The 26,228-nt window shown below is 49.2% G+C and overlaps 1 pseudogene; it reads left to right on the top strand.

Annotated features, from left to right (window-relative positions):
- LOC133749277 (lysosomal alpha-mannosidase-like) overlaps positions 1–26,228 on the top strand; it is a 54,100-nt pseudogene that overhangs the window by 5,165 nt on the left and 22,707 nt on the right.

The following is a 26,228-nucleotide window of genomic DNA, read 5'->3' as shown; positions in this document are numbered from 1 at the left end:
CACTCTGCCTGTCAAAAAAAAAGAATCTCATTCCAAACAAGAGTCTAGAGATTTCCTTTTGCACTGGGCTCTGCACATTGCAACACTTGCCCTGTGTCAGGCATGTCCAGTTTTGACCCTTGGGCCCTTCCACCCACATGGGAGGCCTAGATGAACCTCCTGGCTCCTGGCTTCAGCCTGGCTCAGACATGGCTGTTGTAGCTATTTTGGGAGTGAACCAGTGAATGGAAGAGAAGTCTCTCTCTCTCTCTCTCTCTCTCTCTCTCTCTCTCTCTCTCTCTCTCTCTCTTTCTCTCTCTCTGCCTCCCATTCTCTCTGTAACTCTTTTAAGTACATAAATAATTTTTTAAGAAAAAAAATATTTGTTTCATGTATCTGAAAGAGTGGGGAAAAAAGGGAGAGACTGAGATCATGCTGTCCCACTCCACGAATTGCTGAAGACTGGCCTCTGGAACTTCATCTGGGTCTCACATGGGTGACCCCTTGAACTCTTAGGTCATTTTCATCTACTTTCCCAGGCATGTTAGCATGGAATGTAATGCATGTGCCAGGCCACAAAGCTGTCCCCTAGAATATTTTTAAAAGATTTATTTATTTATGTATTTAAAGACAGAGTGACAAAGTGAGAATGAGGGAGAGAGAGGTGTTCCATATGTTAGTTTATTTCACAAATGCCTGCCAACAGTCAGGGCTGGGTCAAACTGAAGCCAGGAACCCAGACTCCACCAGGATCTCCCACATAAGGGCAGCAACCCAAGTACTTGAGCCTGATCTGATGTCTCCCGGACTACTCATTAGCAGGAAGCTGAAATGAGGAGTGGAGCTGGGACGTGAACAAGGCACTTTGATATGGGATGGGGCATCCCAGGAGGCATCTTTTAATTTTAAGTACTGATTGATTTATTTGAAAGATAGAGAGGGAGAGGGAGAGAAAAGTCTTCCAACTGCTGTTTCACAACTGGTGGCTGCAGCAGCATTTGGACGAAGCCAGGAGCCAGGCACTTCCCCTGGGTCTCCGTTGAGGGTGGCAGGAGCCCAATCACTTGAGCCGTCTGCTGCTGCCATTCTCCGGCCAATAGCATGGAGCCAGATTGGAAGTGGAGAAGTCAGGGCTTGAACCTGCGACCATATGGGATGACATTCTTCATTAAGATTCAATTTTAATTAACTTTATATACAGAAGACCAACTCTATACTAAGTAAAGATTTCAACAATTTGCACCTCTACAAAATATAAAGTATTGTTTGAAAACAAGTTTTACAGTTAATTCTTATAGTACAACTCATTAAGGACAGAGGTCCAACAAGGAGAGTAAGTGCACAGTGACTCATGTTGTTGATTTAACAATTAACATTCTTATTTATGATGTCAGTGATCATCTGAAGCTCTTGACATGAGCTGTCAAGGCTATGAAGCCTCTGGAGTCCACAAACTCTGTCAGTATTTAGACAAGGTCATAAGCAAAGTGAAAGTTCTTCTCTCCCTTCAGAGCAAAGTACATCCTCCTTTGATGGCCCCTTCTTTGCACTGAGGTCTCACTCACAGAGATTTTTCATGTAGATCATTTTTTTTCTACAGTGTCTTGGCTTTCCATGTTTGAAATGCTCACATGGGCTTTTTAGCCAGATTCCAATGTCTTAATGGCTGATTTTGAGATCAGAGTGCTCTTTAGGGCGTTTGTCATTCTATGAGTCTGCTGTGTGGACTGCTTCCATGTTGGAAGTCTCTCCTTTTTAATTCTATCTATTGTTATTACCAGACACTTGGTCTTATTTATGTTATCCCTTTGACACTTAATTCTATCTATATGATCAATTGCACACTTAATATGATCAGTTTTACATTAAGATGGCATGAGTATCACTCAGCTTAATGGGATTTGGAGTCCCATGGCAAGTTTTTAGGTTTACCCTGAAGAGTAAGTCTCTGGGAATGTATGCCAAGCTGTACAACTCCTCCCTCTATTATTCTCACTTATTTTTTATTTTTTTTGACAGGCAGAGTTAGACAGTGAGAGAGAGAGACCCGCTTATTTTTCACTGGGATCTATTCTCAATTCACTTTATACACACATAGGTGAGTCTTTGAAAAGGTCATGAAACTGTGCATTATGAAAAAATTATGCATGGATTCAATATTGTTTTGCACCAAAACCAATTGTCTTATTTTTTATTTTTTGACAGGCAGAGTGGACAGAGAGAGAAAGAGAGAAAGGTCTTCCTTTTGCTGTTGGTTCACCCTCCAATGGCCACCGCAGCCGGTGTGCTGTGGCCGGTGAACCAATTATCTTTTAATTCAATTTTCCATGAATTTTTGGGACACATCTGTATAGACCAAGACACTGCCAGGCACAAGGGTAGCCAGAGACAGGTTGGCCTGAGAACTGCCTTTGCCCTGGCAGCGCAGACACTACCACACCAACCACACCATGTTGGCCATGGGTGGTGACTTCCAGTGTGAGAATGCCCACAAGTGGTTCAAGAACCTTGACAAGCTCATCCACCTGGTCAATGCACAGGGCCCAGTGTGTGGGACAGGGCATTTAGATGCTCCTTGTGGCATCAACATCCTACATTGCTGGGTGGGTTCAAGTCCCAGCTGTTCTGCCTCTGAACCAGATTTCTTCTAGCATTCCAAGGAGAGCCACAGAATATGACTCAAGTATTTGACCACCTGTATCCATGTGAGAGACCCAGAAGGAGTTCTGGGCTCATGGCTTAGCCTGGATTTGCCTGGCCATTATACTCATTTGAGATATGAACTTGTGGATAAAAGATGTCTTTCTCTCTGTCACTCTGCCAATAAATAAAAAATAAAAATCTTTTAAAAATTATTTGCATAATTCCAAAAGTAGAGAGACAGAGGGAGTGACTGATAGAAAGAGCTCTCCATTCCACTGGTACCCTGAGAGAGCCCTGTAGACAGATTTCTTCCATTTGCTGGTTCACCCCCAGATGTCTCAAAGAACTGGAGCTGGGCCAGGTGCAAGCTGGGGGCTAGGAATTCAACCTGGTCTCCTGTGGGTGCCAGGGCTGTCACTGTCCCTGCCTGTCTCTCGGGGTCTGCATCAACAGAGGCAGGAAGCAGGAGCACAGCTGGGACTCTGTGGGGAAATTAGTTACATGATGGTGTCCAAAGGAAGTAAGGTGGGTGGAATCCAAAGTTGTTTACCACTAAAACTGATTGGCTGTGCAACATCAGGGGAGGTAACAAAACTAGTAACAAGTGTATAGACATATGGCTAGTCCTATAGAAATCCCCCCGTAAGGTGATTTTTTAAGTGATTGGTTGGTCCTTAGCCCTGCCCCAATGACTCTGCAGTTTTGTACTAGAAAAGGTTCTGTTTCGCATGAAGTAAATGAGTCCTTGCTAGACTTGGCTCCCCGCTGAGTCTGATTGTCTCCGGGATTGGGAGGCTGGGGAACGGGCGAACGGCGCACTTACCTTTCCTCGGACCCAGTCCATCCTTGTACGGGTGGACTAAGACCCAGCATCTGGTGCCCAACGTGGGGCTCGAGCAGTTACTTTTCGGCCGAGGCCAAGCGGTCTCTCAGGGTAAGTGAAACCCTAGTATGGGTAATGCAGTTTCGTCCATTATGGACTGGGCCTTAAAGGCCTTACAGGACTTGGGAGAGCCCAGAGATTCAGAGGAAGATGGCGGGGAAGGAGAATGGGCTAAGTTTAATCAAAAAGCAAAAACAAAAGTAAAAGCCATCCCGCCTAGCCCCTCCACCCCAGGAGGGCCGAAACCACCCCCATACCTCCTGGGGGCAGAGGCAGCCTCCCCCTATGTAGAGCCGTGGAGGGAGCTACCTGATGGGGACCCTTCAGATTGCCTGGGAAGAGGGAGGAGAAATGAGGTAACCTATGCGGGAGCAGCCGCTGGCATGGCGGCGGCCATGCGGCTCGCTCTGCTGGTGCTGCTGCTCCTGGGGCCAGGCAGCTGGGGCCAGGCAGAGCCCCCACGTGACACCCTGTGGGAGGATCACCCCGCTGCCTTCCAGGGACGTGGCTGCCGCCTTCTAGGGCCCCTGGGCGCACCTGTTGTGCCGCCTCACCCACCTCGCAGAGGGCTGCTGCGCACTGGCCGCACGCCTGGCCGGCCCGGACCCCTCGCGGTCGCCGTTGGCCCCCTCGCACCTGGAAGCAGTGCCGTACTGCGCTGCACCCCTCAACGCAGCGCATGGAGCTCGGTGGGGACCACCGGAGCCAGAGCAGTGGCGGCAGGGGTGGCCCCGGGCCAGCAGTGGCCTCAGCATGGGGCGGACAGCTGCTGCCTGCGGAGTCGAGCAGTGGCGCGGACGGGGAGGATGATGATGGTGGTAAGCGCTGGGGCCGGTGGCCTGGGCGGGAGTCCCGACATGGGGGGAGGGGAGGGCTGCGGCTCCAGGCCCCTCTCTCCACCGCGGAACAAATTAGGGAAGCGGGGCCGGGCGAGGAGAGGTTGGGGCGGCTCGCCGAGAGGCTGCGATGGGAACGCGGATCCAGCCCGATGGTGCCGAACGAGCACATGCCTTGCAGCCCGGTGCAGTCCCGCGGGGTATGGGGCGCTCCGCGGCTGCCTGAGGCCTGGGGCCTGGCCCCAGCTGCCCGAGGCCCGCACACGCCCTGCACCCGAGCACTCGCTGGACCTGGCCAGAGGCGGAGGGCGGTACGTCGCAGGACTGCACAGGCACCAGTTTGGAGCGCGGCAAGCAGGCACGCCTGGAGGATACCTGTTCCTGGCCCTTCTGCTGCACGGGCTGGGAGAGGGTTGACAACACCCACCCGTACTGCGCCTTCCCCATGGCCCTGGTCTACCTGCCCATCACATCCAAGGGCAAGGAGACCAACCTGCCCAGGACTGCCTGCAGCCCCACCTCCTGGAGACGCTCATTCAGCTGCCTGCCAGCTCCGTCACCAAGGTATCCATCCAGTTTGAGTGGACCCTGCTCAAGTGGACTGAGTACACTCCATATCCCAGTCATGGCTTCTATGTCAGCCTGTCCATCCTCAGTCCAGCAACTTCGTGAGACTGTACACGGAACTGCTGCTGGTGAGCCTGCCCACGCAGGACTTCAGCATGCCCTACAATGTGATCTGCGTGTGCTACGGCTCCTTTTCCACATCGAGGAGCCTAGCACCAGCAGCCTGGCCAAGAGGCTGGCCTAAAGGAACAACTTTTAAAACAAAAAGGGGGGACCAGCCCCCCTCTCAATGGGCGTGTGAGACTACGGGGATGGGTCATTGGATTAGTCAAAACGTTCTCAGGAAAAAATCTGGAATGGATGTCAAATTGTTAATGAGACTTTGGGCCAATGGGTGGCACCTCAGAAGGGAGGGGTGTTTTTGTTATGCAGGGCTACAGACTCACACCTTGTATTGATGCACAACAATGATTCCTGCGTGCTAGTGTCCCTCATCCCCCATGTACTGTTACCACGTTCCCATAATTACAAGTCACGTGACACCCCAAGATGGGTAAAGCACCCAGCGTCCTGTGCCAACCTAAGACAGGGCTCATGGCCAAGCTGCCTGGGTTACCAATGACGGGTAAGGGCAAGGACGGCTGGAGGCAACCTAAGACAGGGACCGCGTGCTAAAACAAAAAAGGGGGAATATGTGGGGAAATTAGTTACATGATGGTGCCCAAAGGAAGTAAGGTGGGTGGAATCCAAAGTTGTTTACCACTAAAACTGATTGGCTGTGCAACATCAGGGGAGGTAACAAAACTAGTAACAAGTGTATAGACATATGGCTAGTCCTATAGAAATCCCCCCGTAAGGTGATTTTTTAAGTGATTGGTTGGTCCTTAGCCCTGCCCCAATGACTCTGCAGTTTTGTACTAGAAAAGGTTCTGTTTTGGGGGGGCGGAGCCAAGATGGCGGATAGTGAGGACGTGCGCCTTTAGTTTGGGAGAATAAAGTTTCATAAAAGTGGAATTACTGTAGCCTCAGGAAAAGACTCAAGAAAAAAACTGCAGAGGAAACGCTTCCGGATCTTGTGGATGGGACACAGAGGACTTACAGGGAGCCCACCGCGTGGAAAACCAAGAGGAGCCGAGCGGCGGGAGAGGAGCCAGAGCCACAGATTCTCGCCAGCGCGGGAACCGAGGAGGGTAAGACAAAGACCTCAGAAACCCGAAAAACTGGGGGTGGGGGGGAACAGAGGCCTCTCCCTTCACTCACCAAGCAAAACAAAGAGCACCGTGATTTTACATATGTAAAGCGCAGCCAAACTCAGTAACTTTAGCGAAACTGGAGAACACAGTGAGGGCTGCATAAACTCTGTGTGTGGTCCCAGGGGTAGATCAAACGAATACTCACAGAGGCCAGATTTCAACTACCCTCAACTCCACTCCCAACTGATTCAAAAAAAAAAAAAAAGAGAGAAAGCGAGCCAGCAAGGAGCAAGAGAGTGAGCAATCTGGGACGCTCTTTACACAGTCTTAAACCTGAAGATTTTACCTGAAGCATAGCTCTCTGGCCACACACATCACAGCCCCTAAGGCTCCAACAAAGCAGACAGCTCACTTAAAGGAATAGTATAACGAGAAAAAAAACACCACAGCAAAAAAAAAAAAAAAAAAAAAAAACCATACATTATCTCCAACATGCCAAACAACAAACATAGAAGCCGAGGCAACAAGAACAAGGAAGACACTATGACGCCCCCTAGTGAACAAGGCACGCCAATGCAAGATTATGAAGATGAAGAGATAGAGGGAATGCAAGAAGCGGATCTCAAAAAACTGATAAGAACATTAAGAAGTTCTCAAAAACAAATTCTTGAACTACAGAAATCCTTAATGGACAAGATAGAAAATCTCTCCCATGAAAATGAAATATTAAGGAGGAATCAAAATGAAATGAAACAACTAGTAGAACAGGAAACAGAGATAGTGACAAAAAACCACAATGAAATGAAGAACTCAATAGATCAAATGACAAACACATTAGAGAGCCTTAAAAACAGAATGGGTGAAGCAGAAGAGAGAATATCGGAATTAGAAGACAGAGAACAGGAAAGGAAACAGTCAAATCAAAGAAAAGAAGAAGAAATCAGAAATCTAAAAATATTGTTGGGAATCTACAGGATACTATTAAAAAACCCAACATTCGGGTTCTAGGAGTTCCTGAAGGCATGGAGAGGGAGAAAGGATTAGAAGGCATTTTCAGTGAGATACTAGCAGAAAATTTCCCAGGTTTGGAGAAGGACAGAGGCATCCTAGTACAGGAAGCTTATAGAACCCCTAATAAACATGACCAAAAGAGATCCTCACCACGACACATTGTAATCAAACTCACCACAGTGAAACACAAAGAAAAGATCCTAAAATGTGCAAGAGAGAAACGCCAGATTACTCTCAGAGGATCTCCAATTAGACTTACAGCTGACTTCTCATCAGAAACCCTACAATCTAGAAGGGAATGGCGAGATATAGCCCAGGTACTAAGAGAGAAAAACTGCCAGCCCAGAATATTATATCCTGCAAAGCTCTCATTTGTGAATGAAGGCGAAATAAAGATCTTTCACAGCAAACAGAAATTGAAAGAATTTGTCGCCACTCGTCCAGCCCTGCAAAAGATGCTTAAAGATGTATTACATACAGAAACACAGAAACACGGTCACCAATATGAAAGAAGGTAAAGGAAGGAAACCCCACAGCAAAACATCACAGGAATCTCAAACCATATATTAGAAAATATCTTTGGCAAATGGCAGGGCAAAGTTACTCCTTCTCAATAGTCACATTGAATGTTAATGGCTTGAACTGTCCAGTTAAAAGACACCGATTGGCTGACTGGGTTAAGGAACAAAACCCATCTTTTTGCTGCTTACAAGAAACACATCTTTCCAAGAAAGATTCATACAGACTGAAAGTGAAAGGCTGGAAAAAGATATACCATGCCAACAGAAATGAAAAAAGAGCGGGTGTAGCCATCTTAATATCGGACAACATAAACTTTACCACAAAAACTGTCAGGAGAGACAAAGAGGGGCACTATTTAATGATTAAGGGATCCATTCAACAGGAAGATATAACGATTATCAATGTATATGCACCTAATCACAGGGCACCAGCTTATTTAAAAGACTTGTTAAGGGACTTAAAGGGAGACTTAGACCCCAATACAATAGTACTGGGGGACTTCAATACTCCACTCTCAGAGATAGACAGATCAGCAGGACAGAAGATCAACAAGGAGACAGCAGATTTAAATGACACTATAGCCCAAATGGATCTAACAGATATCTACAGAACATTTCATCCTACATCTAAGGACATTACATTCTTCTCAGCAGTACATGGAACTTCTCTAGGATTGACCACATACTAGGCCATAAAGCAAGTCTCAGCAAATTCAAGAGAATTAGAATCATACCATGCAACTTCTCAGACCACAAAGGAATGAAATTGGAAATTAGAAACTCGGGAATCCCCAGAGCACGTTCAAACACATGGAGATTGAACAACATGCTCCTGAATGAACAATGGGTCATAGAAGAAATTAAAAGAGAAATCAAAAATTTTCTGGAAGTAAATGAGGATAACAGCACAACATACCAAAACCTATGGGATACAACAAAAGCAGTGTTAAGAGGAAAGTTTATATCAATAGGTGCCTATATCAAGAAATTGGAGAGGCAACAATAGATGAGCTTTCAAGTCATCTCAAGGATCTAGAAAATCTGCAGCAAACCAAACCCAAACCCAGTAGAAGAAGGGAAATAATTAAAATCAAAGAAGAAATCAACAGGATTGAATCCAAAAAAACATTACAAAAAATCAGCCAAACGAGGAGCTGGTTTTTTGAAAAAATAAACAAAATTGACACCCCATTGGCCCAACTAACTAAACAAAGAAGAGAAAAGACCCAAATCAATAGGATCAGAGATGATAAAGGAAACATAACAACAGACACCACAGAAATAAAAAGAATCATCAGAAATTACTACAAGGACTTGTATGCCAGCAAACAGGGAAATCTATCAGAAATGGACAGATTCTTGGACACATACAACCTACCTAAATTGAGCCAGGAAGACATAGAAAACCTAAACAGACCCATAACTGACACAGAAATTGAAACAGTAATAAAGGCCCTCCCAACAAAGAAAAGCCCAGGACCAGATGGATTCACTGCTGAGTTCTACCAGACATTTAGAGAAGAACTAACTCCAATTCTTCTCAAACTATTCAGAACAATTGAAAAAGAGGGAATCCTCCCAAATTCTTTCTATGAAGCCAGCATCACCTTAATTCCTAAGCCGGAGAAAGATGCAGCATTGAAAGAGAATTACAGACCAATATCCCTGATGAACATAGACGCAAAAATACTCAATAAAATTCTGGCCAATAGAATGCAACAACACATCAGAAAGATCATCCACCCAGACCAAGTGGGATTTATCCCTGGTATGCAAAGATGGTTCAACGTCTGCAAAACAATCAACGTAATACACTACATTAACAGACTGCAGAAGAAAAATCATATGATTCTCTCAATAGACACAGAGAAAGCATTTGATAAAATACAACACCCTTTCATGATGAAAACTCTAAGCAAACTGGGTATGGAAGGAACATTCCTCAATACAATCAAAGCAATATATGAAAAACCCACGGCCAACATCCTATTGAATGGGGAAAAGCTGGAAGCATTTCCACTGAGATCTGGTACCAGACAGGGATGCCCACTCTCACCACTGCTATTCAATATAGTTCTGGAAGTTTTAGCCAGAGCTATTAGGCAAGAAAAAGAAATTAAAGGGATACAAATTGGGAAGGAAGAACTCAAACTATCCCTCTTTGCAGATGATATGATTCTTTATTTAGGGGACCCAAAGAACTCTACTAAGAGACTACTGGAACTCATCGAAGAGTTTGGCAAAGTCGCAGTATATAAAATCAATCCACAAAAATCAAGAGCCGTTTTATACACAGGCAATGCCACGGCTGAGGAAGAACTTCTAAGATCTATCCCATTCACAATAGCTACAAAAACAATCAAATACCTTGGAATAAACTTAACCAAGGACGTTAAAGATCTCTACGATGAAAACTACAAAACCTTAAAGAAACAAATAGAAGAGGATACCAAAAAAATGGAGAAATCTTCCATGCTCATGGATTGGAAGAATCAATATCATCAAAATGTCTATTCTCCCAAGAGCAATTTATACATTCAATGCAATACCAATCAAGATACCGAAGATATTCTTCTCAGAACTGGAAAAAATAATGCTGAAATTCATATGGATACACAGAAGACCTCGAATAGCCAAAGCAATCTTGTACAACAAAAACAAAGCCGGAGGCATCACAATCCCAGATTTCAGGGCATACTACAGGGCAGTTGTCATCAAAACAGCATGGTACTGGTACAGAAACAGATGGATAGACCAATGGAACAGAATAGAAACACCAGAAATCAATCCAAACATCTACAGCCAACTTATATTTGATCAAAGATCCAAAACCAACCCCTGGAGTAAGGAGAGTCTATTCAATAAATGGTGCTGGGAATATTGGATTTCCATGTGCAGAAGCTTGAAGCAAGACCCATACCGTTCACCTTACACAAAAATTCACTCAACGTGGATTAAAGACTTAAATCTATGACCCGAAACCATCAAATTATTAGAGAGCATTGGAGAAACCCTGCAAGATATAGGTACAGGCAAAGACTTCTTGGAAAAGACCCCAGGAGCACAGGCAGTCAAAACCAAAATTAACATTTGGGATTGCATCAAATTGAGAAGTTTCTGTACTGCAAAAAAACAGGAAAGTAAAGAGGCAACCGACAGAATGGGAAAAAATATTTGCAAACTATGCTACAGATAAAGGGTTGATAACCAGAATCTACATAGAAATCAAGAAAATCCACAACAACAGAACAAACAACCCACTCAAGAGATGGGCCAAGGACCTCAATAGTCATTTTTCAAAAGAGGAAATCCAAATGGCCAACAGACACATGAAAAAATGTTCAAGATCACTAGCAATCAGAGAAATGCAAATCAAAACCACAATGAGGTTTCATCTCACCCCGGTGAGAATGGCTCACATTCAGAAATCTACCAACAATAGATGCTGGAGAGGATGTGGGGAAAAAGGGACACTAACCCACTGTTGGTGGGAATGCAAACTGGTTAGGCCACTATGGAAGTCAGTCTGGAGATTCCTCAGAAACCTGAACATAACCCTACCATACAACTCAGCCATCCCACTCCTTGGAATTTACCCAAAGGAAATTAATTTGACTAATAAAAAAGCCATCTGCACATTAATGTTTATTGCAGCCCAATTCACAATAGCTAAGACCTGGAACCAACCCAAATGCCCATCAACAGTAGACTGGATAAAGAAATTATGGGACATGTACTCCATAGAATACTATACAGCAGTAAGGAACAATGAAACCCAGTCATTTGCAACAAGATGGAGGGATCTGGATAGCATCATGCTGAGTGAATTAAGCCAGTCCCAAAGAGACAAATATCATTTGTTTTTCCTGATCGGCGACAACTGAGCACCAAAGGGGAAACCTGTTGAAGTGAAATGGACACTATAAGAAACAATGACCTGATCAGCTTTTGTCCTGACTCTAGATGTACAATGTAATACTTTATCCTTTTTAGTATTTCTTGTTGTTGTTGTTGTTCTAGTACTAGTGGTTGAACTCTGTAATTAACACACAATTATTCTTAGGTGTTTAAATTTTAACTGAAAAGTGATCCCTGTTAAATTTAAGAGTGGGAAAAGAGAGGGAGGAGATGCACAGTTTGGGACATGCACAATCAGTCTTGCCCCAAATGATGGAGTTAGTAATGTGCCAGGGGATTCCAATACAATCCCATCAAGGTGGCATATACCAATGCCATCTCACTAGTCCAAGTGATCAATTTCAGTTCACATTCGATGGCTTGGATAGGTCTAAGAAGCAAAGGGATCACACAAACAAGACAAGTGTCTGCTAATACTAACTGATAGAATCAAAAAGGGAGAGAAAGATCCAGCATGGGAAGTGGGATACACAGCAGACTCATAGAATGGCAGATGTCCTAAACAACACTCTGGCCTTAGAATCAGTCCTTAAGGCTTTCGGATCTGGCTGAAGAGCCCATGAGAGCATTGTAGGCATGGAAAGCCAAGACACCATGGAAAAGAAAAAAAGAAGAAGACCTAAATGAAAGATCTCTGTGAGTAAGATCCCAGTGGAAAGAACGGGGCCATCAAAGAAGGAGGTACCTTTCTCTGAAGGGAGGAGAGAACTTCCACTTTGACTGTGACCCTATCGGAATAAGATCAAAGTCAGCGAACCCTAAAGGCTTCCATAGCCCTGGCAACTCATGACTAGAGCCTAGGGAGATTACTGACGCAATGAACAAGAGTGTCAAATTGTTAAGTCAGCAACAGGAGTCACTGTGTACTTACATCCCATGTGGGATCTGTCCTTAATGTGTTGTCTAATGTGCAGTGATGCTATAACTAGTACTGAAACAGTATTTTTACACTTTGTGTTTCTGCGTGGGTACAAACTGATGAGATCTTTACTAATTATATACTGAATTGATCTCCTGTATATAAAGATAATTGGAAATGAAAAAAAAAACAACCTGGTGTTAAATTGGAAATGGCATAGAAAATTAATTAATTTTTTAAAAAAATAATATGTAGGATCTCTGCCTTTAATGTGCTGTACACTATTATTTAATGCTATAACTAGTACTCCCAACAGTATTTTTTTTTCACTTTGTGTTGCTATATGGGGGCAAACTGTTGAAATCGTTACCTAATTTATACTAAACTGATCTTTTGTATATAAAGAGAATTGAAAATGAATCATGATGTGATTGGAAGGGGAGAGGGAGCGGGAAAGGGGAGGTTTTGGGTGGGAGGGAAGTTTTGGGAGGGGGAAGCCATTGTAACCCATGAGCTGTACTTTGGAAATTTATATTCATTAAATAAAAGTTTAAAAAAAGTCATTTAGTATTGAAAAAAAAGGTTCTGTTTCGCACGAAGTAAATGAGTCCTTGCTAGACTTGGCTCCCCGCTGCGTCTGATTGTCTCCAGGATTGGGAGGCTGGGGAACGGGCAAGCGGCGCACTTACCTTTCCTCGGACCCAGTCCATCCTTGTACGGGTGGACTAAGACCCAGCAGGACTCAGGCCCGGGCACTGTGATACGGGTGGTGGCGTCCTAGCTGGCGTCTTAGCCTCTGCCCCCCAACACCGCCCCCAGAGTGAGTTTAGATGAGGCTCACAAGCTTGCTGTCCCATTGGGTACAGTGATGTGTGGCGAAAGGTAGTGATCAGTCACTTCAACACACCGCTGGACACCAAGGACTACTTCTACATGGACAGCAATGGCCAGGTTATCCTGAAGAGGAGGTGATGGGGACACAGGGCACCCGTGGGGCATTAGTGATGTGTGGGGGCCCGGGGGCGGGGGTGCTGGCTGATGGTGTGAATGTGGGAGGTGCAGGAAGAAGGGAGAGAACAGAGTGGGGGAGCTGGTCCCCTAGCCTGACCAGGTGACCTTCTGTCCCCCAGGAGGAATTATCGGCCCACCTGGAACTTGACCCAGATGGAGACAGTGGCGGGGAACTACTATCCAGTCAACACTCGAATTTACATCACGGCACCATCCCTCACCCCGTGCCTCCCTGGATACAGAGTGGGGAGCGCCCCTCACTGGCAGAATCTCTGTGGTGCCTGGGTCTGGGACTGGCTCCCCAGCCCACCCTCACACTCACCCCTGCCCCAACCCTCACCCAGGATGGAAAGAAGCAGCTGATGGTGCTGATAGACTGCTCACAGGGGGGCAGCAGCCTGCAGGATGGCTCCCTGGAGCTCATGGTGAGTGGGCGTAGGGGGAGCTCCAGCCACTTTAGAGTCCTTCCACCAAGTCCCTCGGGACTTTGGACAGAATACTGCTGGACCCCCACCCTCTCCTGGCCACTCTCCCCCAGGTGCTGAATGATGACAGACGTGGCCTGGGGGAGCTGCTAGCTGCTAGAGAAGTTGGGGTGTGGGTGCAGGGGCACCACCTCGTGCTGCTGGACGCAGTGGGCATGGCGGCAGCAGGGCACTGGCTGCTGTCAGAGAAGGAGGTCCTGGCCCTGCAGGTGGAGCTGGTGCTGGGGGGTGGTGCCTGGTACAATCCTAGAGCTGCCGTGTGCACACAGGTGAGGGCCAGTGAGATGAGGAGGTTGGTTGGGTGCCACACCACGGGACCTTAAAAGCTAGGTACAGCCCGAGCTCCTGCCCCTTCACCTCCTGCTTGTCTTTGGTCTGGCCCCATCTCTCTTCACCAAGGTCCCAATGCCTGCCCAGCACCCCCCTTGTTTTATTCATCTGGCTCCACCCCTTCAACCCTGTGGTTCTGGCCTCTGGCCTGTTCACTTCTGGGCTTGAACCTGTATTGCCCAATTTTGGATCGTCCTATTCCCCTCCTTGGCTCAGTTCACGATTCTTCCCACTCTTTTCAGCTGTGCCCCGCCCCTCTCCAACTCAGCCCCACCTCTGTCTCCCCACAATTCTCAGGGCTGTGCCATGAGGTCCTGTCTTCCATGCACCTGCTCACCCTGGCCCACTAGGGCTCAGAGACGCTGCTGCTGTGCTTGGAGCACCAGTTCTCCAGTGGGGAGGATTCGGGCCGCAACTTGAGCTCCATCGTGACTTTGGATTTACAGGTTAGGAAAGCAGAGGTGGGAAACTGACCAGAATGGGCGCAAGCAAGACAAAGGTGGGGGGAGTCACCTTGGCTCCCACTGATCAGGTCCCGTCCACAGTTCCCATAGAACCTGTTCTCCACCTTCACCATCACCCGCTTGCAGAAGACCACACTGGCGGCTAACCAGCCCTGGGCCAGCACCTCCCAGCTCAAGTGGACCCCAGACACCAGTGGGCACCTAGCATGAGAGGGATGGGTTCCTGCCTGGGGCTGGCAGCTGGGGGTGGTGTATGAGGCATGGGAATGTGGACCAGGATCCAGTATAGAACCTGAGGACCCTGGGCAGATCCAGGCTCAGGGCTTCAAGGTCCAAAGTTGGTTTAGAAAGCTGGCAATAGATCATCAGGGGTAAACCATTGGTCCTGGGAGCAGGATTTGAGGATCTCCATGGGTGTCTAGTTCTCTGAGAGTGTCCATCTGCTTTGGGGTTGCTTTGAAGGTGTGAGGGCAAGGGCCAGGCATTGGAGAGGATTTGTGGGATCCAGGGTGGAATTTTAGACCCCATAGGTGGCTTAAAGGTCTGGGAGTTAGCCCTGGGGACACATTTGGAGGTGCACAGTGTGTTCAGGCCCAGGGGAGGGAGTGAAGGTGGGGAGAACTCTGCACCCCCTCACTCTTGGTCCTCCCCGTCCCCTTCCCAGGCCCTGTACCCAACCCCACAGTGCCCAAACTGAACACAGCTGCCATCACGCTGCAGCCCATGGAGATCTGCACATTTATGGCCTCGGTCCTGTGCAAAGAGGATGCCTGGACCCACAGAGAGACCCCTTCCAAGCTTGAGCTCTCTGCTCCCGGGTGGTTCAGACTCTCCTCTTCTCCCCTTGCTGCTGCTGCCACCACCACCCATGGAAACGATTCAAATGGTGCTGCTAAGGCTCAGGTCACTGAGGGACTAGTTGTGGTATCTTTTGGAGGGAGATAGAGTGCATGGTCTAGAAAGATCACCTAAGCCTAGCTTAGATGCTATTTTTAAAAATTTGTTAATTTATTTGAAAGGCAGAGTGACAGAGAGAGAGAGAGAGAGAGAGAGAGAGAGAGAGAGGTCATCCATCTGCTGGTTCATTCTTGAAATGGTCTCAACAGTTGGGCTGCTCAAGGCCAAAGCCAGGATCCCAGGATTCCATCCTGGTTTCCCATGTGGGTGTCAGGGACCCAAGGACTTGGGCCATCAAATGTTAGCTTCCTAATTGCACTAGCAGGGAGTGGGATCAGGAGAGGATCAGCCAGGACTGGAACCCTTACTCTGGTATGAGATGCTGGCCTGGCAATTGGTGGCTTAACCCACTGTCCTGCAACCCTGGCCGTCCCCAGCTCCGCCTCCTGCAGGGCGGTCACTTGCTGGCCAGTGCTCATCCCTGTCCCTCTGTCTGCAGCCCTCCAGCTGCACCCCTGTCTCTTTTCCTACTCTTGCTTTGTTTCTCTCAGGTCCTGGCACTGCTGCCTCAAGCAGCCTCCCAAGGGAGGGGCCTGTGCTGGACCTGGGCTCAGGGAGCCCTGGCCCTTCCTGACCTGATGTTGAGAGAGCCAGGTGGTGAGGGGGCTGGAATCTGGGAGGTCCTGGTGGAGGAGGAAGAACCTGAGGCTGGTCCCAGTGGGAGGCCACAGCAGAGGCACTGGAGCTGGAGGCCTGTGGGGAGCCAGGGACACAGAGCCCTGTGTGCCTCTGCCTTTTGTCATGTCAGGAAGGAAGGAGATGCTGAGATTCAACCTGAAATATACAATCTAGAGGAACGAATGTCTCCTCCTGTCAGTACACCTTGTGTGAGACCCCCGATGGCCTATGGATGAGAGTGGACATCCCAGGCCTACCTGCTGTCCAGGGGAACACCAGTGTATGGACTTGGTACAGAGTCAGCTTTGGGGAGCGGGACCACAGAGACACATGGGGCCAAGGAAGAAGGGGTTCCCAGCCCTGATCCTGTGCAGATCCCCTTACAGGGTGAATTTTCCAAGTCTCTCTGCACACGGAGTCACTCACTGGGGCCTGTCCTGCCTGGTGACCAGCCTTTCGATGTTCCAAATGTTCCTTCATCCTGTCTGTCCCAGTAGCTGTCCCTAGGTGGTTAGGGAAGCGAGGGGAAAGGGATGGGAATTTGTGGCCCTGTAGTGTTTCCCTATTGTACCTGTCCAACTGGCCTGTGTGGCATGGGCCAGCAAGCGAGGCGGGGCATGAAGGATGAGGAGCCCTGCTCCTGCTCAGTCCTACTGGGCCTTGGTGCTTCCCTGCTATCTCACTTTCCCTCTTGAGGGAGGCACAGACTCAGCCATGTGTGAGGCCCTAGGAGAGCTCCCCGCACCCATCTGCCATGTTAGGTCTGCTGTCAGAGTGACTCCCTGAGAACATTGCTACATCCCAGTCCAGCAGTAGGGACCAGCCTGGGTGATACACTGAGGTCCAACGAGACCCTGTTTCTATTTTTTTTTCTCTTAAGCACTTCAGAATGATTTTAAGTTTTACAATTCCTTTCATAACTTTCTCGCTACTGAATTCTCCCTTGTTCTTATGTTGTTTTCCTGTCAGGTCCATGTTTATCTTTAGTTTTTTTTTTAAATATTTATTTATTATGAACTCTATCATGTGCTCAAAATCTATAGTTTGCTGGAAAATCTCGAGACATGCACACCCAGAGAGGAGTGTGGATGTTAGTGCCACCTTCACCACAACAAGGAACTTTATGGCTTTACTGTCCTGGGAAATGGCTCACAGCATATTTCTGGAGGATTTGATTATATAGGGAATCAAAGCTGATTGAAGTACAGCTGGCATGGTTTAATTCTGCTGTGACAGAAGATATTGATTTCATAGCTGCCATGAAGGCGTCTTCCCTTCTGTTTCCATATTTTAACTGATCTTGTGGGTTACCTGTGGCTCGTCTCAGGAGGGGTGGTATCTGCCTGAGTTTCAGGAGCCTACTGAGAGGAGAGGGCTTGGTGTGGCAGATGTCACTCTCAGCTAAGGAGAAAGTGTGCAGCCAGCAACTGTGGACAGTGGAACTCCATCGTCAGGAAGCCTCCACCTGGTTGACCCCCTGGGTCTCTCAGATGGCCCATCACCTCAACAGAGCCCGAAGATCTGCTTGCTTTTCAATTGGCTGGACTCACTGGCTTTCTAACCTCTACCTGTAGCTACTCTGTCCCTTTAAAAATCCTTTCTGGGTCTGGCACTATGGTGTAGAAGGTTAAGCCACTGCCAGCAGCAGTGGTATCCTGTATGGGTGCTGGTTTGAGTCCGGGCTGCTCCACTTCTGATCTGGCTCCCTGCTATTGCACTTGGGATAGCAGAAGATGGCCCAAATCCTTGAGCCCCTGCCACCCACATGGGAAACCCAGAAGAAGCTTTTGTCTTTGGCTTAGCCCAGCCCTAGCCATTGCAGCCATTTGGGGAGTGAATCAGCTGACGGAAGATCTCTGTCTATATTTCTGTATTTCAAATACATAACTCTTAAAAAGTGGGCACCATGCTCTCCCTGTGTCTTCACATAGCTGTTCCTCTGTGCATGTGTCCTTGTCCTACTCTCCTCTGGTTGTAGGGACACCTGAATGACTCCATTGAATCTCCCAGTACAGTCACCTTCTAAGATCTGGGGGGTCAGGATGTCAGCACAGCATTCAGGGGAACACACTTCAGCTCACTGCATGGACTCAAATACAATATTAAGGTCATGCATACAGGGCCAGCGCAGGGGCCTAGTAGGTTAAGCCTCCGTCTGCAGTGCCAGTTTCCCATATGGGCACTGGTTTGAGTCCTGGAAGCTCTACTTCTGATCCAGCTCCCTGCTAATGCACCTGGGAAGCCAGTGCAAGATGGCCCAAGTGCTTGGGCCCCTGCACCCATGTGGGAGACCTGGAAGAAGCTCTTGGCTTCAGATTAGCTCAGCTCCAGCCATTGAGGCCAGTTAGGGACTGAAACAGCAAATGGAATATCTCTCTCTCTCTCTCTCTCTCTCTCTCTCTCTCTGTATGTATGTATATGTATGTATGTATGTATGTATGTATATCCCTATTCTTCTTCCTCTCTCTGTAACTCTACCTCTCAAGTAAATAAATAATTTTATTAGGGCTAAATTAATCCTTTGATTTCCATAGATATCTTGCAATCTTTCTGGACTAAAACAAAGAAATGAGGAGTGTGTGTGTGTGTGTGTGTGTTCTGTGTTTTCTGTGACAAAATGGAAGTGGCCCCTCCTGTAGGATTCAGTAGTTTTCTGTGAGGAAGGTTTAATTGGGGAGCTTCTAAGAAGTAACATCTTTTTTAAAAGATTTATTTATTTATTCATTTGAATGTTGGAGTTACAGAGAGAGAGAGAAGAAAGGGGAGAGAGAGGTTTTTCATCCACTGGTTCACTCTCCAATTGGCTGCAACAGCTGGAGTTGCACTGATCCAAAGACAGGATCTTCTTCCGGGTCTCCCACATGGGTGCAGGGACCTATGGACTTGGGCCATCTTCTACTGCCTTCCCAGGCCACAGCACAGAACTGGATTGGAAATGGAGCAACTAGGACTTGAACTGGCACCCATATGGAGTGCCAGCACTACAGGGGTGGCTTTATCCACTACACCACAGCGCTGGCCCATAACAAGTAACAACTTCACACCTCAGGTCTTTGTTTTAGCTCAGAAATATCACAGGGTTTCTATGGAAATCAAAGAAGAATTAATTTAGCCCCTAATAAATGAACGAATATCTGATCCAGGGGGAAAAAAGAAATAGAACTGGGAAACCGAGGAAAGCACTTCCTGCAGGACAGGATGGCGCCCCAGCAGAACCAAAGGGCAGTGACCTCACCCTGAAGTGCCCAGGCCCTTGTTTGCTTCCCCACTAAGGGACCCAGGTCCTCAATGATGCCAGTGACCCAATGTCAGCGCCTTGTGGCCCCCAGGCCTGCCTGATCCCCCATATGGTACCTAGCTCACCTCTGAGGTCAGTGAGGCTTGTGGGTTGCACCTCTGGGATGGGCCTAGGGGCACCTTGGCTGTGTCCCTGAGCCCTCCTGCACTCTGCTGCTTTGTGGTCTTGGGTAAGGCATCTGCTGGCAAGGGTCTTCACTGCTGTGCAGAGGGTCATGCTGTGGGCACGTGCTCTGGGCTGGCAGCCCTCCCTCTCTGTTGCTCTTTGGGGCAGGTCTTCCAAGATGGGGTCCCTGCTAATGACAATTCAATTCCAGCAATGGACTTTGGTTCCATGCCTATGAGAGAGGTAGAGACAGAGAGAGGGAGGGAGGGAGAGGTCTTTCATCCTCTGGTTCACTCCTCAAATGGCCACAATGACCAGAGCTGGGCTGGGCTGAAGCCGGGAGCCATGAGCTTCTTCTAGGTCTCCCACATGGTTGCAGGAAATCAAGAACTTGGTCCATCTTCTACTGCTTTCCCAGGCTGTAACAGAGATCAAAAGTGCAGCAACTGGGACTTGAAGTGGTGCACTTGTGGGATGGCTGGTGCCGCAGGCAAAAGCTTAAGCAACTATGCCACAGCACCGCTGACCCCCCTCCATGACGTTTAACTTTTGTTTTAAACAGTTAACTCCTGGGGGCTGGTGTCGTGGTGCAGTGAGTTTAAACCACGGCTTCCTACGCCAAAATCCCCCAACAGAGTGGCTGTCTGAGTCCCGGCTGCTCCACTTCCCATCCAGCTCCCTCCTGATGTGTCTGGGAAGGCAGCAGCTCCAGTGCCCGCAGCAGGTGTCTCCGCTTCCCTGCAGGCCCTGCTGCCGCTGCCCCAGGTCTTTCAACATGGGCACCTGGGTTATGCTCTTGGAACACCTTGTTGTACTCCTCTGGGTGTGTGTGCCGTTTCTCGGATTTCTCGCTTTATAGTTTTCATCAGGTTTGGAAGATGTTCAGCCAGGATTTCCTCAAATAGCATTTTCCCATTACCACCTCTTTTCTCCTTTTCTCTGGGACTTGGCCAAGCAAGAGACGTCTCTGATGTGACGTCACACGTGGCTGGGTGTTGTTGGTCTTTGTCCTGGGTGCTCACTTTCTCTCTCTCCCCTCCCCCCTTCCTCCCTCCCTCTCCACATGGGCCAGTCTGAGCTTAGCTGTGACATGTGTGCACCACACTCTGGGCAGACTAATTTGAAAAAGGAAACGTACGCACATCTTATCAACACTGTGGGTTACACTGTAGAACAGAAGTTGTTTCCAGTGTATCAGTTTAAGTGAATGATGTTGCAATTGGCTGTGTGCATTAACAGGAATTTCGGGGGCTGGCGCTGTAGCATAGCAGGTAAAGCCTCCACCAGCAGCATCAGCATCCCATGTGGGCACCGGTTCTTGTCCTGGCTGCTCCTCTTCCAATTCAATTCCCTGCTATGGCCTGGGAAACAGCAGAAGATGGCCCAAGTGCTTGGGCCCCTGCACCCACCTGGGAGACCCGAAAGAAGCTTCTGGCTCCATGGGAGAGTGAAGCAATGGATGGAAGATTCTGTGTGTGTGTGTGTTTCCCTCTCTGTTACTCTGCCTTTCAAATAAATAAATCTTTGAAGGACAAAGTACTTTGGGTGTGGCTGTACTGTGTTTCTGCTGAACAGGGCTGGGGTCCATCATCCTATCACATTCATGATGGTCGCATCAGCAGAGAATGAGAGTTCTGGAAGCTGAGTGACCATGACACCTGCTGTTGAGCCTTGTCGAGGTGAGTGGGGAGCCTTGGTTTTAGGACTAAAGAGCAATCTTCCTGGGGACTCCTGGATGGCCCGAGTTCCCCATTGGCCCAGTAGGATTTGGCTGCATCTCTCCCCATGGGAGCTCTGAGGGTGTTTCCACGTGTGTTCCCACAGGGGCTTCTTGGCCTGGCCATGTGGCGCCCCCTGTGGGTCTCTGCCTGCGCAACACTGCCCCCAGCAGCCTGGGGTCTTGGCTCCCTGCCCTGGTTCTGTTCCACGCTGCCATCTGAAGGCTCCCCCCCCCAGGTGGGGCACAGTCCCTCAGCAGCAGTGCAGAATAGGTGTTTGTGCGGTGGTCACAATGACATGCAGAGGACAGGGGACTCCACTGTGGCCCTGGGGTGGGCCGCTGCTGTCAGTTTACTCTCTGCCTTCTGCTCAGGTTTATTTAAATTTTATTTATTTATTTAAAGATTAAAGAGAGGGAGGGAGAGACAAAGAGACAGATCTTCCATCCTCTGGTTTTCTCCCCAGGTGGCCACAATAGACAGGGCTGGGCCAGGCTGAAGCCAGGAGCCAGGAGCTCCATCCAAGTCTCCCATGTAGGCCCTCTCTGCTGCTTTCCCAGGCCATCCTCAGGGAGCTGGATGGGAAGTGGAGCAGCTGGGACATGAATTGGTGCCCATATGGGATGCCGGCCCTGAAGACAGAGGCTTGGCCACTACACTACACTGGCCTCATTGGTCACATTTCTGAACGTGAACTTGGGATAGAGTTAAATGATGTCAAGTTTAATACAGGGGCTGGCTCCGTGGCGCAGTAGGTTAATCCTCCACCTGCAGCACCAACATCCTGTATGTACGCCGGTTGTAGTCCAAGCTCTTCCAATCCAGCTCTCTGCTTGGCTTGGGAAAGCAATAAAAGATGGCCCAAGTCCTTGGGCCCCTGCACCCCCATGGGAGACTGGGAAAAGATCCTGGCTCCTGGCTTCGGATTGCTGCAGCTCTGGCTGTTGCAGCCATTTGGGGAGTGAACCAGCAGATGGAAGACCTTTCTCTCGTGTCTTTCTCTCTCAATGTCTGTAACTCTATCTCTCAAATAAATAAATAAAAATTTTTAAAAAGTTTAATACAACATTAACTAATACTCAATGCTAAAATCTGTAACATTAAACAAAGCTTATATGAAAAAACAGACATTGAAATAGTAGCAATATTTCTATTTAAAAGTAGGGGGTGGGGCTGGCATTGTGGTATATTGGGTACTGCCGCCTACTACGGGTGCTAGTTCAAACATGGCTGGTCCACTTTTGATCTAGCTCCCTGCTAATGTACCTGGGAAAACAGTGGAAGATGGCCCAAGTCCCTGGGCCCCTGCACCTGCATGGGAGACACAGAAGAAACCCCTTGTGCCTGGCTTCTGTCTGGCTCAGCTCCAGACGTTGTGGCCATCTGGGGAGTGAACTAGCAGACAGAAAATATCTCTCTCTCTCTCTCTCTCTCTCTCACTCTCTAGCTCTCTCTCTCTCTCTCTCTCTCTCTCACCCCCTCTGCCTCTCTGTAACTCTGCCTTTCAAATGAATAAATGTCTTTTGTTAAAAAAAATCAATTACCATCATAAATAATTCACAGAAATATCATTCTGAATAGAGACACCAGACCCACGAGGGCACACCCTGCTTTTAAACACCCCCACAAAGCTGGGGAGCTGGGGCATCTGCAGGTCTTGCTACTGCCTGGACCCACGGCTGCAGCTGAGCCAAGGACACGCAGCCCTGCACACCTGCGGCAGGTTCTGGGGGGGGAGGGGTCCGATTCACTTGTTCCCACACACGCTGGCTCCTCAGAGGACTTGAGCTGATCTCAGGTACCTGTTGCCCATTTGCCCCAGGTTAAAACCTCCAGGCCCGAGTGTTTCCCTGAGCTGTCTGTGGGATCTGGCTTTGACCGCTGACTGCAGACACAGCACTGGTGCTGGCACCCTCTCTCTAACTCCATCCCTATGTCAGCATGGCACCACCACCTGGAGGAGAGAATTCTGGCTGTGGGGCCAGCAGGTTGTGCTGGCCATGGCCAGACCCTCACCTTGACCCCGAGTAGCACCCCGCTGGTGTATATGTGTGTGTGTGTGTGTGTGTGTGTCCCTCTGCATGAGATCACCTTGCACATACTCTTCTCTGGTGTGCATGTCTTTGCAGAGGAGGACAGAATGTCCACACGAACCCTGCAGGTGACATGCAGGTGAGTGTTGTGAGCCTGTGAGGGAAGCCTGATGGGGGACGGTTGGGGACAGATGTGTTCCACCTTTGGGATGGACGAGCTGAGAAACACTGCCTGTGTCATTTGATGGAGGAGCCGATCAGATTTCTTATAGATGAGGTGAACTAGTAGTTCGCACACACACACACACACATCAATCTTCCAAATCTCCCAACAGGAATTTCACAACAGTGACCCACCTCCTTCCCCCGACAGGTACCTGTGCTCAGGCAGGGGCAACAGGGAGCAGGGCTGTCCCAGGCAAGGGCAGTGTGCAGGCCCCCAGCTCCAAGGTGGTATCAGCAGGCATGGTTTTCAGTCTTGGGGCCCCTGGGGACTTTGGGAGACCTCACCCCATGGCATGACCCAAAGGCAGAGCGCTGAGCCAGGGGGCACCTTGGGTGGCTGTGGGCTCACCTAGCTGGTGACAACACTCACAGTGGGGGGGTGCGTCTGGGGCCGGGGGTTCTGCCTCACACCTCGGTGAGTTCTGTCACGTGACTCTACACTCGGTCACCTCCCTGAGATGTTAAGAGGGGTGGCTGGTCTGTGCAGAGTTTGTGTACTTGGCCCCACGGGCTCCCGTGGCCTCAGCAGTGAGCCAGGTGTGGTCCCCTTGTCCCTTGACAAGGGCTGGTCCCAGCCTGGCAAATAAATCACCAGGGGTTTCAGCAGCCGGCATTGAAAGCACCTCCTCTGCCTCTTGCTCACCCGGTGTTCACAGAAGCTTCACGCATGTCTGTCTCATTTGTCCTCAGATTGGGGGGGGGGGGCGCTCTGGGCTTCCACCTCTGGGATACCCGGTATCTGGAGGTCATCTCCCTGCTGGGTGCTCCAGGTGAGTCACAGGTCACACAAGGCACTTTCCCTGCCCTGCACCTGCAATGCTGGGTGCCCCCAGATAGAAATGGCATGGGTTCCCCATCCCAGGTGCCACCCTAGTAAATCAACAGCATGTGGGAAGGAACCGGGTCCAGGCCAGTTTGTCAGAAACATCTGGTAAAACCACCTGGGGGCAGTGCCAGGTGTGGGAACAGGGCCCCTTTTGGGTCACACATTTTCCAGGCAGGCTGGAACCACCCTCTGTTGAACCTGAAGGTGGCTTGGCTGCGTCTGCAATGTGATTTGGGGTGCACCTGTATAGTGGGGGGAGGGGGTCTGTGGGCCCTGCTGGCTGTGTGGCCGGGTCAGTGCCCTCTTGCCCAGGGGGACTCTCTGCCAGGGTGACCTCTGGGAAAGGTCTCCTCATTCCAGATCCCCTGTGTGCTGCTCTGATGCCAAGGAGCCATCTCCGATTCCCATGAGCTAGGGTTTTGCAGTGTCTCCTCCATCCTGTTGCTGCCCAGGGACATGAGGCAATGCCTGCAGTGAGTTTTGGTTGTCACGTTGGGTGATGGTTCTAGATACCCTGCCCCATGTCCTGCTGTGCTGAGGCTGAGAAATCCCCATCCCTACCACACCCTCTGCAACCCAGCACCTTCATGCAGGTTTGGTGAAGCTCTCCACTGGTGCATTCCCCAGATGGCTACAACAGCCAGGGCTGGACCAGGGCAAAGCCGGGAGCCAGGAGCTCAGTCTGAGTCTCCTCTGTGTAGGCAGGGGCCCAAGCGGTTTGAGCCTCCCAGGTGCGCATTAGCAGGAAGTAGGATAAGAAGTTGAGGAGACGGAACTCAGACCAGGCACTCCCATGTGGTGGCAACTTAACCATTGCCAAACACTGCCTGCCTGTGAGGCTATTTTTAAAAAGCAAAAGATTAGGGGACAGTGCTGAGGTGTAGCAGGCTAAGCATCCTACATGGGCGCTGATTCAAGTCCTGGCTTCTCCACTTCCAATCCAGATCTCTGCTCTGGCCTGGGAAAGTAGTAGAAGATGGCTCAAGTGCTTGGGCCCCTGCACCCATGTGGGAGACCTGGAAGAAGCTCCTGGCTCCTGGCTTTGGATTGGTGCCCCTCTGGCTGCTGTGCACATTTGGGGAGTGAACCAGTGGATGGAAAATACTCCTCTCTCTATCTCTCTAACTCTGCCTCCAAATAAGTTAAAAATAAATAAAAGAGTGAGGCTTGCTTTGCCATCTCACACTGTCTTCCTTTTGGTTGGGATGTTTCTAGGCCGTTTCTATTGGTACAATCACCACTGTGTCATCTTTCCCTTGGCTTCCTTTTCTCAGCCATGTGGATGGAGTTCCCTGCAGCCACCCTCCCCGCCTCCTCCACCCAGGCTCAGTGGTTTGCTGAGGAAGACTCCTGGCTAAGGTATATGACAGTGGGAGGCGCCAAACAGGATGGGCAGGGAGGGAAGTGCATGGGTTGACTCGAGGACAACAGGCCCCAGTGTGCAGGGGATTCCCCTCTCCTCCCAAAGGGTCACAGGTCCCCCCCCATCCCAAGCTGTGACCCCCATGAGTGAAACAACAGCCAGGGATCCTTGTGGGAGCTGTGGTGTTCAGGGCTTCTCCCGAGGGCTTGGCATGCACAAATCCAAACTCCAGGAGGAAAGCCGGGCTTCAGTGTGGTGCAGCCGAGGTGCAGGGGGCCCCTCATTGACCATGCTGGCCTTTCCCAAGACCCCAGCCCTCAACGTGCCCCGGGTCCTGCAGCCTCAGGCTGGGGTGGGAACACTTGGGTGTAGGGGCTCAAGAACT

The sequence above is a fragment of the Lepus europaeus genome, chromosome 20 (genome assembly GCF_033115175.1).
Source record: "Lepus europaeus isolate LE1 chromosome 20, mLepTim1.pri, whole genome shotgun sequence".
NCBI classification, from domain to species: Eukaryota; Metazoa; Chordata; class Mammalia; order Lagomorpha; family Leporidae; genus Lepus; species Lepus europaeus.
Note: the sequence above shows the minus strand (reverse complement) of the source record. Positions and strands in the feature narration are given on the sequence as shown.